This window comes from Malania oleifera, chromosome 10, assembly GCF_029873635.1.
Source record: "Malania oleifera isolate guangnan ecotype guangnan chromosome 10, ASM2987363v1, whole genome shotgun sequence".
NCBI lineage: Eukaryota > Viridiplantae > Streptophyta > Magnoliopsida > Santalales > Ximeniaceae > Malania > Malania oleifera.
The window spans coordinates 45,799,568-45,817,186 of NC_080426.1; positions in this window are offsets into that span (position 1 = coordinate 45,799,568).

The window sequence follows — 17,619 nt, forward strand, 5'->3', positions numbered from 1 at the left end:
GTAGACTGTTTGGATGATGCCACTATGGAGTTTTTCTCGAACCACATGATAGTCTATCTCGATATGCTTGGTTCGTTCGTGGAACACTGGTTTGAAGTTATGTGTATAACAACCTTGTTGTCACAGTACAAACTGACTGGTTGAGAATGCATTACTTCAAGGTTTGAGAGTAGTGACTTTAGCCAAGTAACCTCACAACATGTAGAGGCCATAGACCTATATTCTACTTTGGCTGAGGAGCATGAAACTGTTATTTGTTTCTTGGTATTTTAGGAAATGGGTGATTTTTCGAGTAGGATGCAATACCCGGTGACCGATCGTCTAGTGTCCCTGCATCGTGTCCAATCTGCATCACAGTACGAATAAAGCAGAATTTCTCTAGAAGCAAATAAGAAAATTCATTGATTTGGGGTTTTCTTAAGGTACCGTAAGACCCTATGTGCCGCATCCAAGTATGGTATTTGTGGCTTGTCCATAAATTGACTAAGTACATGCACTGAATAAACTAAGTAAGGTCTTGTGATGGTTAGAAAAATTAATATTCCAACAAGTTACCTATATGACGAAGGATCTGAGATAAGTTTGCCATCACTTTCATTGAGTGCAAGATTTTGATCCGTGGAAAAGTTTCCAGGTTTAGCTCCAAGGAAGCTTGTATCTTCTAATATCTTAAGTGCATACTTCCTTTGAGATAAAAGTATTCCTTTGGCTGAATGAGCCACTTCGATTCCTAGAAATTATTTAAGAGTCTCAAGATCTTTGAGTTTAAAATGATCTCTTAGGTATTTATTGATCTCATTGACCTGTTCCAAACTATTTCCTGCAATAATAGTGTCAACTATATATACTAGAATGGCAATAAAATTGCTCTCATGGGATTGGACAAATAGTGAATAATCTGTCTTGGATTGTTTGTATCCTACATCAATGAGAGTGGATGAAAGTTTGGCATACCATTGCCTTAAAGCTTGTTTGAGACCATACAGAGACTTAATGAGCTTGCAAACTCTAGTCTCCCCTATAGACACCCTAATTTTTATCAGGTCATTTTAATTATGAAACAAAGATTCTGAATCAAATTAGTTTAGATTTTGAAGGTTGTGATCATTCATCATTAATCGACTATAAGATCCTAAGCTAATTGGGTTGCAATTGATTTAGTTGACCATGTTCATAATTGTTCTTAACCATTTATTTCAAGAAAATTTAAATGAGGCTAGGAATGATTAAAAATCATTGGTGTTGTCAAAATGGATTGGTTAATTAAATCTTCCAAAAAATTTTAATTCCCTTTGTTTCATACATAAGTAAGGACCGACATACATCATAATTGGTCAATTGAACCTTTCAGGAATTTTAATTCCTGTTTGGTTTCAGACACAAATGAGGGTGCCATCATACATTATGAATAAAGTAATACATTTAATTAAAAGGGGCGCGTGCCCAAGCTGTGGAATACAAGGAGCTGCAGAAAAATATAGTATAGGAAATACTGAAATATAAAGAAAATACAGGGAAACAAATTCAAATAAAAAATATCCAAACGAGCTCACGAGGCATATTGTGAAGCATCCACGGAGGTCCTTTGCACCTAATAAAAAGAAAAATAAGAAAAATCAAAGCTATTAAATAAATATTCAGAAGAAATTAAACATGTGCGCAATAGAGAGAATGAAAATTATTGAAATATTCCCTCCCCTCCTCGCTACTCGAATCTCCATTAACCGAATCACAGGAATTGGGGAATGGGTTCCTGTTGGAATAGATTTCTATTAGAGGGAAAGCTAGCAATGGTGTGCTAATTGGACCTTGCCCAAACTCGCACACAGAGAGAAAGTTAGGGGGGGGGGGGAGAGAGAACTGTGCCATTAACAGAGGAGAATTGTTGTTGAAATTGGTGTATTCCCAAGAGAGGGGGTGAATTGGGTATTTAAAAATTTATGCCTAGGTTCACCTAAATTCTAGCAACAGTATAACCACAACCTAGGTTCTGTCTAAATAATCGTAAACCCAATCAATACATGTGAAGCATATAATGAATTAGGCATACAACATACATGTGCTGAAAAAGAAAGTGTAGAAAATAAATTGTGGAAATATAAAGTACATGCATGATATGTTATTGGAGTTCTGCCAATACTGCTTACGTCCCCACCTCAAGCTCACAAGTAAGAGGATTCCATTAAGAACTCACTTTACGGGTGGAGCAGCACCTAATACAACAACTTAATAGGATGGTGCACCTAACTTTCCTAACTGGGTCAAAGTCAATCCGGAACTTTTTCGCAAGGCAAGTCTCCCTCTTTAGGCCCACGCCTGGAATACAACAAATAATCAAATTTGCATACAAACAATTGTACTTCTTATACAAAGCAGATATGTACCACTATGCTTAATCAACTAATGCACTCACATATGATAGGATATTAAGTTCAAGTGAGATTTTATTAACCAATGTGTTAACTCTCAACAATGTGTATGTCAATGTGTATATGTGAGAGTAGTACCTTTGATTTAAGATAGTATAATCAACAAATGATCAAAGGACTTTCTAACATCCTAATTGAATATCTCAACAAATATGTTTTCAATATTCAGCACAATAGAGATTAAGGTCTATGAAATTAATCTCTCAAAAGAATATATCAATCAAGTAATATGAGAGATACTGTAAAGATAAATCTTTGATTTAAACAAACGAAAGTCAATAAAACATATTTCAAAGATTTATTCTTCAACTATCTTTATCACCACAAAAATATTTTCAACAATGAACTTAGGAGATAGTGAAGATTAGCTTAAAGATATATTTTTGCAATAAGCACAAATACCAGCCTTTGAATCTTGCAACAAAGATGCAAAGATTCTCAAGCTAAAAAGAGTTATCCCAAGACAATATTTATCAATGAAATAATCTGGGATCAACTCAAGCTAACTCTCTAAAAAATTAATTTCAACAATAATGGATGAGAGAGAGTATGCTAGCTTTAAAATAATATATGAAGCACACAAATATATTCACTCTTCAAGTTGCAACAATAATGCAAATGAAGAGAATACAATAAACATTCTCTTTATCAAAGATGGTTTTGCAAAGACAAATCAAAGAGAGTGAAAAATTTGGTTTGAAAAAAATATATAGTATGGCAAATGGGAGTATAAAAGGTTTAGAGGTTTTTTGATAATCCTATTTGCTAATCAGTGCCTAATTTGCACAAATGATGGGACATATATAGAGTATCCAAAAATTTGAACCGTTGGGGACACAGAGGGAATTTTAGAAAAAGTTTAAGTAGGGTTAATAAAAATTAATCACGTTTTAACCTCGACAAAATCCGAGCTGTTAGCTTTACCGTAATCCCAAGAGGAGGGTGAATTGGTATTTTCAAATTTTATCCCCTAGGTCAATCCACTACGCAAGCCTAAGGTCAATCTAGTGCAAATAAAGTAAATCAATATAAATATACAACATAAATTAAACTACACATTTAATTTAGTTAAGCATGCACAATAAAGCAATAAATAGAGATGACACCCAGAAATGTTATCGAGGGTCGGCAAACTGCCTATGTCCCCGCCTTGGCACGCATGCATAAGGATTACACTATAAGCTCACTTAACAGGTGGAGCGATACCTAATACAAACAGGTCAATTCACGGGCTGATCTCAACCTACACAATCCTTCCGGGCTGGATTAACCCACAAGCCACGCTTGGAATACAACATATTTCACAATAAAATTTGCGTACAACTAATATGCTTCTCAACTAAGCATATTATATACCAATGTAATCAATACACTACCGAATGATATGATAAGATAAGCTCAATGTAGTCTTAGTGTCTACTCTCAAAGATTATAAAAATATTGCAATCAGTGCATGAAAGTGTAAGTGATAGGATCTTTGTGTCAAAATAATAATCTCAATCACAATACAACAATAAAGATCACAAGCACACTTCAAATATCTCAACAAATATTTTTCTCAAAATAAACCACAAGAGATATTAAAAAATGGTTAAAAAAAAAAAATTTGATCCTTGTATCAAGATGATATTATCAATCAAAAGAAATAGTAACAAAGATCTTCAGCACTAAAGCAAATATCTCAAAATGTATTTCTCAAAGATAAGCACAAGAGATATTTTGAAAATGATTTGTAGAATATTTTTTGCAACCAAAACACAATGTGAACTCCTTGAGTATTATAATGATAATGTAAAACCCAAAAGCTCAATGAAGTATTCCTAAGGAAGACTTATTAACATTTTATACTAAGTCTTCATGTCGCATAACTTTAACATTGTCCAAGCTTGATCAATACTTTAGTAAGCTTGTTGATTACGCGTTTAAATTGCATAATTAGGTGTTTTAATTCATGTATTACGAATTATATTTTTAATTAAATATCTAATTAATCTCAATAAATTAACATTGCATCATATTCATAACGTTTGGGTTTTATTGAGTAAATTATAAATTTTTGGTATTTTTTTATCGCAAGACAATTATTGGAAGCTAAAAAGGGATGAAACTCCGTAATTTGGGCATAACTTTCTTGTACGAACTCCGATCGAGATGATTCAAAATTCTAGGGAAAGATGAGAAAGAGATCTACAAATTTTTTGTTTTGAGTTTTAAGAGATACATACTTTAGTATGGTCAAAATCGGACATGTTCGCTGGGCAACAAAAACCTAAAATGGAGCAAACAAAACAAGAAATTGAAGAAAAAAAAAAGTGGGCCAGGTCATGCAACTTAAGAGGCGCTGAGGAGAACTCTTTGGGCTGGCACGTGAAGGGCTAAAGGGCTGGAGGGCAAGAAAGGAAAGGAAAAGAAAAGAAAAGAAAAGAAAAGGAGGTTGGGTACGGGTTAAGAGATTAATTTCTTTCGAATCTGAACCATGTTCAGTAAAATTTGTTTTCTTATTTTCTTCTTCTATTTCATGTTAGATTGAAACTAATTCTGGCATTCCCCGACAACGGTGCCAAAAACTTGACTCACTTCTAAAAATGAGTAGCACTAAGGCTATCCCAAATATAGGAGCTACGTAGTGTAATAATTAGCCCAAATAGGCCAGATCATCTCCACGGGGAATGCAGATTAGTTTTAAACTAGCGTGAAATAGAAGAAGAAAATAAGAAAACAAATTTTACTAAACATGGTTCAGATTTGAAATTTTGGGTTTTTAGAGAATCTGTGATGGAATCAAAATGACGCAAAACTTAAACTATGAACCTAACACCCATAAACCAACCAAACAACTCACCAATTAAACATTCAAATAACAAAACAAAGATAACTAAAATCAAACTTCAACAATGACTTAAGGATAATGAACCGACTCTACACAGTAGTGACTTAGACAAAAGAGATAGATCCTACGATATTTAGACATAAACTGAACCTAAAAATGACTCAACTAAATGAACATAGACTAAGCTAGACAATAAATAAAGTTCAACTAAATAAATTAAAATAAACCTAACAATAGATCTCAAAGGGAAATTAATAAATCATGGAAAACAACCGACATTAACCCACAACCCAAGTTATGAAACTTAACCCCACATGCTTGCAATCTAAAATTTCTGGGTCAAATTACTTCCACAATAAATCTTTACAATAATAAAATAAAAGACAACAACTCAAAAGAACAATAAACTAGATGTATACTAAAACTAAAAGAAAACTAATTAATCTAACCTAAAATCATTCCAATCACTAGACTAAATGTATACTAAATTAAAACAACAAATTAATTCAACCTTAAAAGCATTCAAAATAACAAAAATAAAAGACGAGACATTAATTAATCTAATAAACCACTCAAATAATAAAGTAAAGAAAAATATTCAATCCAACATTAAAACTAGTCAAACAATGTATTAAAACCACCATTAAAAATAATAATCAAGATAAGAGAGAGAGAGTGATAAACCCAACAATAACTTAAAATATGAATACTCAATTAATAAATAATCCAAAAAATACTTTAAAATATCCATGAAAAATGACAATAAAACATAAATAATAACTCAACAAAACAACATTAAATAAACAAGAGGGAAAGAGAGGGAGAGGGAGAGAGAGGGAGAGGGAGAGAGAGAGAGAGAGAGAGAGAGAGAGATGGAAGATGGCCATAGGAGCTCCTCCAACACAGCAACAACAGCTGCTGTCTCTGCTTCTTGCAGCTACACAACCCAAAAGAGCCCCCTCAAAAGAAATTAATCTCTTAACCCTACCCTATCTCCTTTTCTTTTCTTTTCTTTTCATTTCCTTTCTTGCCCTCCAGCCCTTCAGCCCAACAGCCCAAAGAGTTCTCGCCAGCGCCTCTTATGGGCTATAAAGCAAATTAACTTTTCACTTGATGATGCCAAAGGTTTAAGAAAATTGCAGGTATGTGAGCTTGAAGAGTCTAGGAGGGAAGCTTACGACAATGTCCGCTTAGCAAAGGAGTGGATGAAGTTCCTACATAACAAGAAAATCAAAGACAAACAATTTTTCCCTACTCAGCAAGTGTTTCTCTATGATTCCATATTGCATATGTTCCTGAGAATTTGAAGTCCTGATGCAGTGGTCAATACATCGTTGAAAAAGTTCATTCCCATGGCGCAGTAGAAATTGTAGATTCAAAGAATGGCAACAGCTTCACAGTCAATGGCCAGCGTCTCAAGCCTTTTATGACTCCATTCGATCCATATGAGGAGGTCTTGCTTCTGCAAGACCCTAGGGGAGTCATTTGACCTTTCTATTTTACTACTTTTCTTTTTCTTTTCATTTTATTTGTTCTTATTTACATCTTTCTTTTATTTTTCTACTGTGTTTGTTGGTTGTGACTTTCTATTGTTCTTTTTGTTTTTGTTGGTTTGTTTCCCCCATGCATATCTTTTCCCATTTTCCCTATGCTTTCATGTTGAGGACAATGTTTCATTTTAGTTGGGAGGAGATAATTTGCATATGCAATAGTGTGCTTCCATATGATAGAATTTTAATGTGAAAATTACATGTGATGTTTGTATGTTAGTTAGGTCCACATTTGGGAAATATTGTTATTGAGCTCAGAGCATGCTGAATTCCTTAGTTGTGAACGTTACATGCCCAAATTTTTTTTTTTTCCCAATTTTTGAGGATATGGAACATGTAGGATGTAGTGCAATCAAAGTTTGAATCAAAAGAGAGCTTTATCCATTTCATTTAGTTGTAATCAAGAGAAGGATGTTGAAAGTCTTGCTACACACACTACACAGGTTAGAAGACTTAGAAAGGCTACCTTAGACCATTTCTGGTTGATATACACTTTAGTTGTTTGAGACCCTAATGAACCATATCCTAATGGTTTAGAAAGAAAGAGAAAAAAAAAAGGAAAAAAAAAAGTTTGAAGCAAATGAAAATAAGAAACAAGCCAAGGATAAGTTGTAAAAAGAAGAAAAAGAAAAAGAAAATCAAAAAAAGAGGGAAATAATTGTGTATTAGAAATGACTACCTATTAACGGGGCCCCAACTAAACAAAAAAGTGGGTACCTTTTAAAGTGTAGTAGCGTGAAAGCCACTTTGTTCATTCATGCATTGGAAATAGCTACTTACTACTGAGGTCCTAACTAATCAAAAAAGTGGGTGCCTTTTAAAGTGTAATAGTGTGAAAGCCGCCAGTACAATGATTTTAAATTAGAGTAAGACCGTGCGGTTGTCTCAGACTAATTGATTGTGTTTGAAACCATTAATGTTTGCTGGTGGTCAATCTTGGAATTCTGATCCTCTTTTGTACACGTGAGCTTTGTTACACTCCATTACCTTGGTTGTTTTACTAAATGATGTATAAATTTTCCAGTTGAGACGTAACTTGGATTAATCTGTGTCTTGTATTCCTAAACTCGTTCAGCATATTTCATGGCATATAATTTTCATAAGTATTGAAATTTTAGTGCTTCTCTCCTGGTTTGATTGCATTCACATTATTTACTAGAAACTAGCAAAACGTTAGTTGGGAGGTGTGATTACGCGCTTAAATTGCATAATTATGTGTTTTAATTCATGCATTACGAATTATATTTTTAATTAAATGCCTAATTAATCTCAATAAATTAACATTGTGTCATATTTATAACATTTGGGTTTTATTGAGTGAATTATAAATTTTTGGTATTTTTTATCGCAGAGTGATTATTGGAAGCTAAAAACCGATAGCACCCTGTAATCTAGGCATAACTTTCTCGTACGAACTCCGATCAAGACGATTCAAAATTATAGGAAAATCTGAGAAAGAGATCTACAACTTTTGTTTTTTGAGTTTTAAGAGATATGAACTTTAGTATGGTCGAAATTGGACTTGTTTTCTGGGCAACAAAAACTTAAAATGGAGCAAACAAAACAAGAAATTGAAGAAAAAAAAAAGATGTGGGCGGGGTGACCCGGCCATGCAACTTAAGAGGCACTGGGGAGAACTCTTTGGGCTGGCATGTGAAGGGCTGGAGGGCAGGAAAGGAAAGGAAAAGAAAAGAAAAGAAAAGAAAATGAGGTAGGGTAAGGTTGAGAGATTAATTTCTTTTAAGGGGGGGCTCTCTTAGGTTGTGCGGCTACAAGAAACAGAGACAGCAGCTGTGTTGGAGGAGCTCTCTCTCTCTCTCTCTCCCCCCTCTTGTTTATTTAATGTTGTTTTGTTGAGTTATTGTTTATGTTTTATTATCATTTTTCATGGATATTTTAAAGTATTGTTTGGATTATTTATTAATTGAGTATTCATATTTTAAGTTATTATTGGGTTTATCACTCTCTCTCTCTCTTATCTTGTTTATTATTTTTAATGGTGGTTTTAATACATTGTTTGACTAGTTTTAATGTTGGATTGAATATTTTTCTTTACTTTATTATTTGAGTGGTTTATTAGATTTATCAATGTCTTGTCTTTTATTTTTGTTATTTTAAATGCTTTTAAGGTTGAGTTAATTTGTTGTTTTAATTTAGTATACATTTAGTCTAGTGATTGGAATGATTTTAGGTTAGATTAATTAGTTTTCCTTTAGTTTTAGTATACATATAGTTTATTGTTCTTTTGAGTTGTTGTCTTTTATTTTGTTATTGCAAAGATTTATTGTGGAAGTAATTTGACCCAGAAATTCTGGATTGCAAGCATGTGGGGCTAAGTTTCATAACTTGGGTTGTGGGTTAATGTCGGTTGTTTTCCATGATTTATTAATTTCCCTTTGAGATCTATTGTTAGGTTCATTTTAATTTATTTAGTTGAACTTTATTTATTGTTTAGCTTAGTCTATGTTCATTTAGTTGAGTCATTGTTAGGTTCGGTTTAGATATCGTAGGATCTATCTCTTTTGTCTAAGTCACTATTGTGTAGAGTTGGTTCATTGTACTTAAGTCATTGTTGAAGTTTGATTTTAGTTATCTCTGTTTTGTTATTTGAATGTTTAATTGGTGAGTTGTTTGGTTGGTTTTATGCATGTTAGGTTCATAGTTTAAGTTTTGCGTCATTTTGATTCCATCACAAACTCTCCAAGAACCCAAAATTCGAATCTGAACCATGTTTAGTAAAATTTGTTTTCTTATTTTCTTCTTCTATTTCACGCTAGTTTAAAACTAATATGCATTCCCCGTGGAAACAATCTGGCCTATTTGGGCTAATTATTACACGACATAACTCCTATACTTGAGATAGCCTTAGTGCTACTTATTTTTAGAAGTGAGTCACTTGTATTCTTCATGACAACTTTAAGGTGAGATTTAGTCAATATTAATACTTGAAATTTAATCTTGAAAGCACAATTAGTATCCTTAATTTGTTATCATCGAAACGAGATTAAGCCTTGTTAGTTCAATAATTTTCTCACCGAAAACCACGTTCCTACTGATCACCACCTTGTTTGCCACTAGATCCCATAGTTTAAACCCTTTCACACGTTTTTGAGATCCCAAAAAGATGCACCATCTAGACTTCACCTCAAACTTAAATCTCTCCTCACCAGAAATGTGCGCATAGGCTGGACACCCAAATACTCTTAATCCATAATAGTCTACCTCATTGCCTATCCACACCTCCTCAGCAACTTTCCCATCTTGTGATGCCTTTGGTGATCTGTTTACCAAGAAACAAGTCATACTAACCGCCTCGGCCTAGAAATTCATAACAAGCCTAGCATGCAACCTTAGACACTAAACCCTTTCAGCTAAGGTTTGGTTCATCCTTTCCACCACACCATTTTGTTGCGGTGTTCGGCGTACTGTAAAATGCCTCCTTATGCCATGCAGCTCGCAGAACTTTTTGAAACTCAAGTTTGTGTACTCAATTCCATTGTTTGTCCTGAGAAACTTAATCTTTCTCCTAGTCTGATTTTTCATCTCATCTTTCTATAGTTTAAACTTGGTAAACGTCTCTGACTTGTGCCGCATGAAGTAAACCTAGACCTTCCGTGAGTAATCATTGATGAAACTTACGAAATACATATTGCCCCTCGTGATGCCACTCTGACCAGCCCCCGAATTTCCGAATGAATATAGTACAGTAATCCCTTCATCTTGTGCGTGGCTGTCATAAACTAAACCCTATTATGCTTCCCAAGTACACAGTACTTGCAGGACTCTAACTTACATGATTTGACCCCCTTTAGAAGATTTCTCTTGTGAAGCTCCTTCATTCCACGCTCACCCATATGCCCTATATGCATATGCCACAGAACGGTATTGTCAAACTCAAACTCTGTGGCGGCAGCTCCACCTACAACCATGGTACCTAGCAGTGTGTTTATATTCCCCGACACTCTCTTCTCCTTCATCACAGTCAGAATGCCCTTGCTCACCTTCATTACCCCACCTTTAAATTTGTAACTAAACCTGTTAGAATCCAAGGTGCCTAACAAAACCAATTTCTTCCTCAACTCCGGTATGTGCCTCACATTACATAACGTCCTCACCACACCCTCATATATCTTGATTCTGATATTCCCCATCCTGACCTCTTTGCATGCAACATCATTCCCCATTAGAATGGAATCAGAACTCACCAATCTATACATAGTGAACTAGTATTTGTTGGGCGTCATATGATAACAATATGCCGAGTCGAAGATCCAAGAATCTGTAAAATCATTTGACTCGGATGAAACTGAGAGCATATCACCGTCACTTCTCCCAAAATCTCATTCTTCTACTACATTCGTCGTGTTTGACAAACCTTCTTTGCTTTCAGCAACCCCCTTCTTCCTTTCTAAACACTCAAGTTTTATATGCCCCATTTTGCCACACTTAAAAACACCGCATGTCCTTCCTCTTCCTGGATTTAGACCGAGCCCTATGGTTGCTTCATCCACCCCAAAAGTTGCTCCTTTCACTATCCTTATTCCCCTTTGCCATGAGCCCTTCACCATATGAACCCTCATTGTTGGCCTTCTTTCTTTTATGGAACCCCAGCAATGCACTTGTGATGTCCTCTAACTCCAAGGTTTCTTTCCCCCAAGTCAGCATCCTAACCAGGTTCTCGTATGTAGGAGACGTCGGTAGGGAATTTAGCAGCATCAATGCTTTGTCCTCTTCCTCGAACTTCACGTCAACTCACTTTAGATCACTAATGATCTGATTGAATGTGTTGATGTGCTAAGTTAGGTACAAACCCTCTGCTATCTAAAGCCAATAAAGCTTTTGCTTAAAACACAACTCGTTCGTGAATGACTTGGACATGTACCAATTTCAAGTTTCAGCCAAACTGCTGCCAACGATTCCTCATCCATGATGTGGTAAATCACATCATCGGCTAAAAAATGCCGGATAGTGGACACAACTTTTGCTTCTAACTCTTTCCAACTTGTGTCATCCATGCTTTTCGGCTTCTTCGCGTATAGACCCTTCATGATCTCTTGCTGCACTAGCAAGTCCTTCACCCTCCTCTGCCAAAGCCCAAAATTCCCCATTCCATCGAACTTACCAACCTCAAGCCTCACAGAAAAAATCTCAACCATTACAAACCAATAGCTTCGATACCAATTGTTGTGCATAATTGGTGCTCTGATGCCAATTGTTGATGCCGAGTGTGTGCAGCGGAGGACTTCACATGAACTCACTAAACAATCAATGGAACAAGCAAGGCAAGCACTCGATGATGAAGTATACCAAACAAGCAATCACTCAACAATGAGAATAAATTAAAGCAACAATCAAAGATTCAAAAATTTACGTGGTTTGACAATTTGCTTACATCCACGGGAGCAATGACTGTTTTTCACTATCTCAATGAAGCTTACACCAAGCTTAATCACACTAGGGTTACATAATAATGATTATATATCTAATGCATACATAAAACTTTTATTTAATCTAAAACACTTTTGTAACAATCCCCCAAAGGAAATTCCTTCAAAAACTCTCAATCTACTGATCTTAGATTCGAAAATCCGTGACGTTCGCGAGCAAAACCGTCGATGGTTTGAAGTCGAGAAGAAAATCCTACAACATTGCTTGAAACTATCAACAGTTCGTGTGACGCCTCGAACCCGGAAAGGTGTCCAGAGGGTTATATTAAATAAATTTGTGATACCAACTATAACGCCCCGAACCCGGAAAGGGGTCCGGAGGGTTATAGTAAATAAATCTCTGATACTAATAAATACACAGCGAAAGATCTCCATAACAATTACCAGAGTACTAAAAATCATCCTTTATTACAATAAAAATCTCTGTATCACAATAAAGTTCTGAACTCATAAAAAACATCAATAAAATAATAACAATTCTAACCAAGGACCTTCTACCCCGCCAACGCTTCCGCTGCGCACTCTGATTACTGTTATACTTTTTATGGCATTTGAAAAATTATTAATCATGATGGGGTGAGACACCTCTCAGTAAGAAGGAATAGATTATTATCAGTGTGTGGCAACATGAGTTTTAGCATTCCAGAAACACATCCATTATATAATTAAATTTAACTGATAAAACATGTAAAGTTGTACCCGTATCTACATATATATACCAGGAAAATACACACTTTTCATCATAGCATAATTATCGTAATAAATTACTTTATATTTAGATGTCATCTGTTATATATATATATATACATACATAAAATTTTTCCTAGGACATTCATACATCTCGTCATGTAATAACTCCATATGACCGGGTTGTGCGGCCCGAAGGTGAGACTTAGTCATGGCTAGCCTACTACCAGGTTAAGTCAAATTTAACGCGTCTGTAATACGATTTGCCTACCGCTGCCTGGTCCATTCCCAAGGGCGGTCAACATCTCTTTGCAGGCCAAATCGACGTCTATTACCAACACTTCATAATACAGTGTAGTTGCACTAACACATCATACTAGCAACGATAATGTGCTCTCAATCTGAACTAATCCATCAGGGTTCTACTACCATATAATACATTTCATTTAGTAAAATTGTAACATTATCACATCTCCATAAATTTGTATATAATTTGATATAATCACAATTTTGTATAAAATCTATCATTTCCTAACTCTTTATAATACTTTTATTTCATAACTCGGCACACAACCATCTATGAGCGGCACACAACCATTTGTGATCGGCACACAGTCATTTGTAATCGGCACACAACCATCTGTACTTGGCACATAGCCGTCTATACTCATATCATAATTCCATATTTTTTTACAACATTTTCTAAAATCAAGATATAATCATGCCACACAATTTGAGTTAATATTTCATAATATAATAATCATAAAAATATCAACATGCTTATTTATGCTTTAAATAAATTAAAATCATACCATACAACTTATATAATAATTAAAATTTCATAAATTACCTAGAAAATTCTTATAAATATATACTCGATAAATTCTAAAAAGAATGCGGGTATGATCCACTTTCTATATTTAAATTTAATTTCTAATATATATAAAAACACAAATATGATCAAATCCCTACAGTTTAATCAAATTTCAAAATATCCCCAAACCTAGACATTTATTTAAATCACATAAATATAATTAAATTCACATATTCAAATTTAATCAGGAACATTTAAGTATGCATGACATAATCTATTTTCCTTACCTTAACCCTGAAGTGGCGTATACAACGTCCAAACCACAAATCATCTCCAGCTAACGTGTTCATGAGCGGAGTTGAGACGTAGATATGATGTTTGTTTTTCGATCCGACGGAGAGATGCTGATACTTCAGGTTATATTATATATATATATATATATATATAATATTATAATATTATATTAATTTTTAAAATTTAATTTAATTTAATATTTTTTTTGCACTTCCTTGCATATTATTTTCTGGGGAGTTACAGTTTGCCCTCAAGGCTGCACCCTGCAAACCTCTCTCTTTGTCCCTCGCTTCACAATGCTTTTCCCGGTATACATGCATTCCACTGAGAATATGAGCCACGTTCTCAACAGTAATTATTTTTATGTCCATGGATTTGGAGTTGTTCACAAATCCTTTTTTTTTTTTTTTTTTTAAAGAAAAAAAAACTGAAATGTTGTAGGATTGGTTTAACCTTACTTTTAGATTAAGCACAAGCATTCTGTTGTTGTTTGGATTGTTTATAATGATCAAATCCATGGTTCTTATTGGATAGTTACTTCAAAATTTAATTTTATATTTGTTAAAGTCATGGATACATTTTTTTTTTTTCAAAATTCGAACAAGTTTATAACCTTTTAGAAAAAGAATATTGTTTTAAAAAATAAATTAAAAAATCACCACATTCGAATGTAATCTTGGGCTTAAGATTTAACTCATGCACCTAGAATACAATGGTTTTATAATGGGCCTTGTATTTTTGGTTGGATTAGTGATTACATTTTCAAATCTCTTTCTCCACTCTCACACTATTGTCCTTATCTTTTATTTTCCTTCTCTTTCACACTTAGTTACATATAGCTGGTGATGGTTGAGATGAGTAACCAATGAACTAAAGGCTCGTGTCACAGTTAGAGCACCTGACATGTTATTTGATGACCTAATCTTAAGCAATGGATTGGCAACAAGCAATTCTTGAGCACGATGACCACATCTTAAAGTGACCAAGATAATCCTCATCATGGCATAGATCAATAACAAATGAATCATATTTATATATATAATGGTTTTTTTTTTTAAAAAAATTTACAGTTGATTTACCATATTGCATTGGCAACAAATCAATTAATGTATAGTTCTATTAGTTTTTTTTTTTTTTTTTATTTTTGCTGATGGATGGGTACATTTTGGGAGATGGACTCTATTTTAAAATTTGAACAATCTAGGATTTTTTTGGTGGTCAATGCCTGAATGGTTTGATGAGTAATTTAAGTCTGAATGGTTTGATGAGTAATTTAAGGTTGAAATCAATTTCATCAACATGTATCTAAAATTGAAAAAGTTGTGCATTCAAATGTTTAATTATCTAACAAATACAAAATAAATAAATAAATAAATAAAATTGAAATTCCATATCCGTACGCTATTTTGTTCTTAAAAAATATTACTGCTTTATCCAACATTTAAAGAAGCTTCATAAGGCTATAAAGTAATCATAATTAAAATCAAGAAAAAGAATATTATATAATATTTTGTGTTGGTGATTGGTGTCAAAATTAAAAATGAAAGGAAAAAAAGGAATATGGTGAAATCTTTGAAATTGGAAATAATGTGGGTGTAATTATGTCAAACATGTAAATGCTGACAAAATTGAAAAGGGAGTTGTAATATTAATGTTGGTGGCAAAAATTGAACTAGATCTTTCTGCCTATGATTATGATGATCACTCGTAAGTTTGTAACTAAGGGGAAAAAGAGTTTGGGAGACCTTCTTCAATACTAAAGTTAGAGTTGACACTGAATGCGCATATTATTATAACTATAATTCTTAAAATGAACCTCACTTACCTTGCCTCAATCTCCCCTTTTTATAGGTGATCTTCAACTTTAATGCACTTATTCTTTAATGCTTCTCCCAATGTTATAACCATTTTGTAAGGGTTATAAGCTGCCTTATCTTCTTCTGAGGTATATCATCCTATATTCCCCAGGGATAGCCCAAAATTATTTTCATTGTCTGTCATTGATCCCTCGTGAAATTTGTTATATTTGGCTAATTAGATGCCTCTTACTCCTGAGCCTTTGAAGACACTTTTAGGTACAAAAGTATATCTAGATTTGTTTATAAGCTTGAAATTGAAATCCTTGTTTTAACTAAGAGCTCTAGCATTTAATCCAAGTAAAGCTAGATATTTGTATCTGAAATAGAGCTTGAGTCATCCATCGAAGCTAGAGATTGGTTTTTAATAAAGCATATCTCAATCTCACTACTTAAGCAAAGCTTTTTTCTTCACATCCAAGTCATAACTCGATTTTAATACCCAAGTAAAGCTCAGTTTTTGCATTTGAAGTGGGGCTTGGTCTCTATATCAAAGCAAAGCTCAGTTCTTCCAGTCAATTAGGAGCTTGTTTTTAGTACTAGAGTATAGTTCGATTCTTTTATTCGAGGCAAAGCTCAAATTAGACATTCATGAGTTCCCAAGGTTTCATCCTTTAGCCTTAACACTAGTGAAAACCTACTCATCAAAGGGTATTTTTCAAGGTTAGCACCCAGTTCTTTGGTGACGACTTGCCTATTTTTACTATATGCACATATATTCATATTTATTTATGTATTTTTTTTCTCTACATAACAACATTCATAATCAATCTAATATCCTGCTAAACTAATATAGTCATAATCAACCCGGACCTATGGGTACCGGGGATATACCTGTCATACATCTCTGATACCTAAGCAGCAGAAAACATAAATTACATACATGTCATACAATATCAGGCACAATACCAGAGTTCTACTGAATCTATCATATATATACAAACATCCACAAAAGGACCATAAAGTACCCTAGGGTCATAACCCAAAAGCCAATTTGTCCCTAGCTCAACTACTTACCCTTCTGACAGGGTAGCTCGATCAACCTCTACTGTTGTGGAGCTTTATCTGCCCTTCTACCTGGATTTCCTGAAATATTTGTAACGCTAGGGTGAGACACCTCTTAGTAAGGGAGATAAACTAATATCAGTGTGTGGTAACAAGAATTTTATCGTGTTATAAACATGAACTGTACATAATATATTAGGTAAAACTGAATGTATAATTTTTGAATAAAACATGATTCGTCATAACATAACATATCATACTAAATTTCTGTAATCATGTAAACATCTTCTATAACTGTACAATACTGAGATAATACCCAAAATAGATAGCTAGTTGATGTCATGTATTACCCCCATATGACTGGGTTGCGCGGCCCGTAGGCAGGACCTAGCAATGGCTGGCCGACCACGCTAAGTCAAACAAGAGTCTGTAAGTACGATAGGCTTGCCCCCACCTGGTGCGGACTGCCAGGAGGATACCTACACTACATTGAAGCCACATCGACCGCCATCTCCCACACTCTATTTGAGATGTGTGGTAGCACTAACATGAACTTGCACTTAAACTTGCACTTGATCTGATAGCTACGATACCGTGCTCCGAAATCTAAACTAAACCATCCGGATTCTTATAACATATAGTACATTTCATATTACTGATATATAACTGTTTCATATTTCAAAGTAATATCTGACATGATAATATTT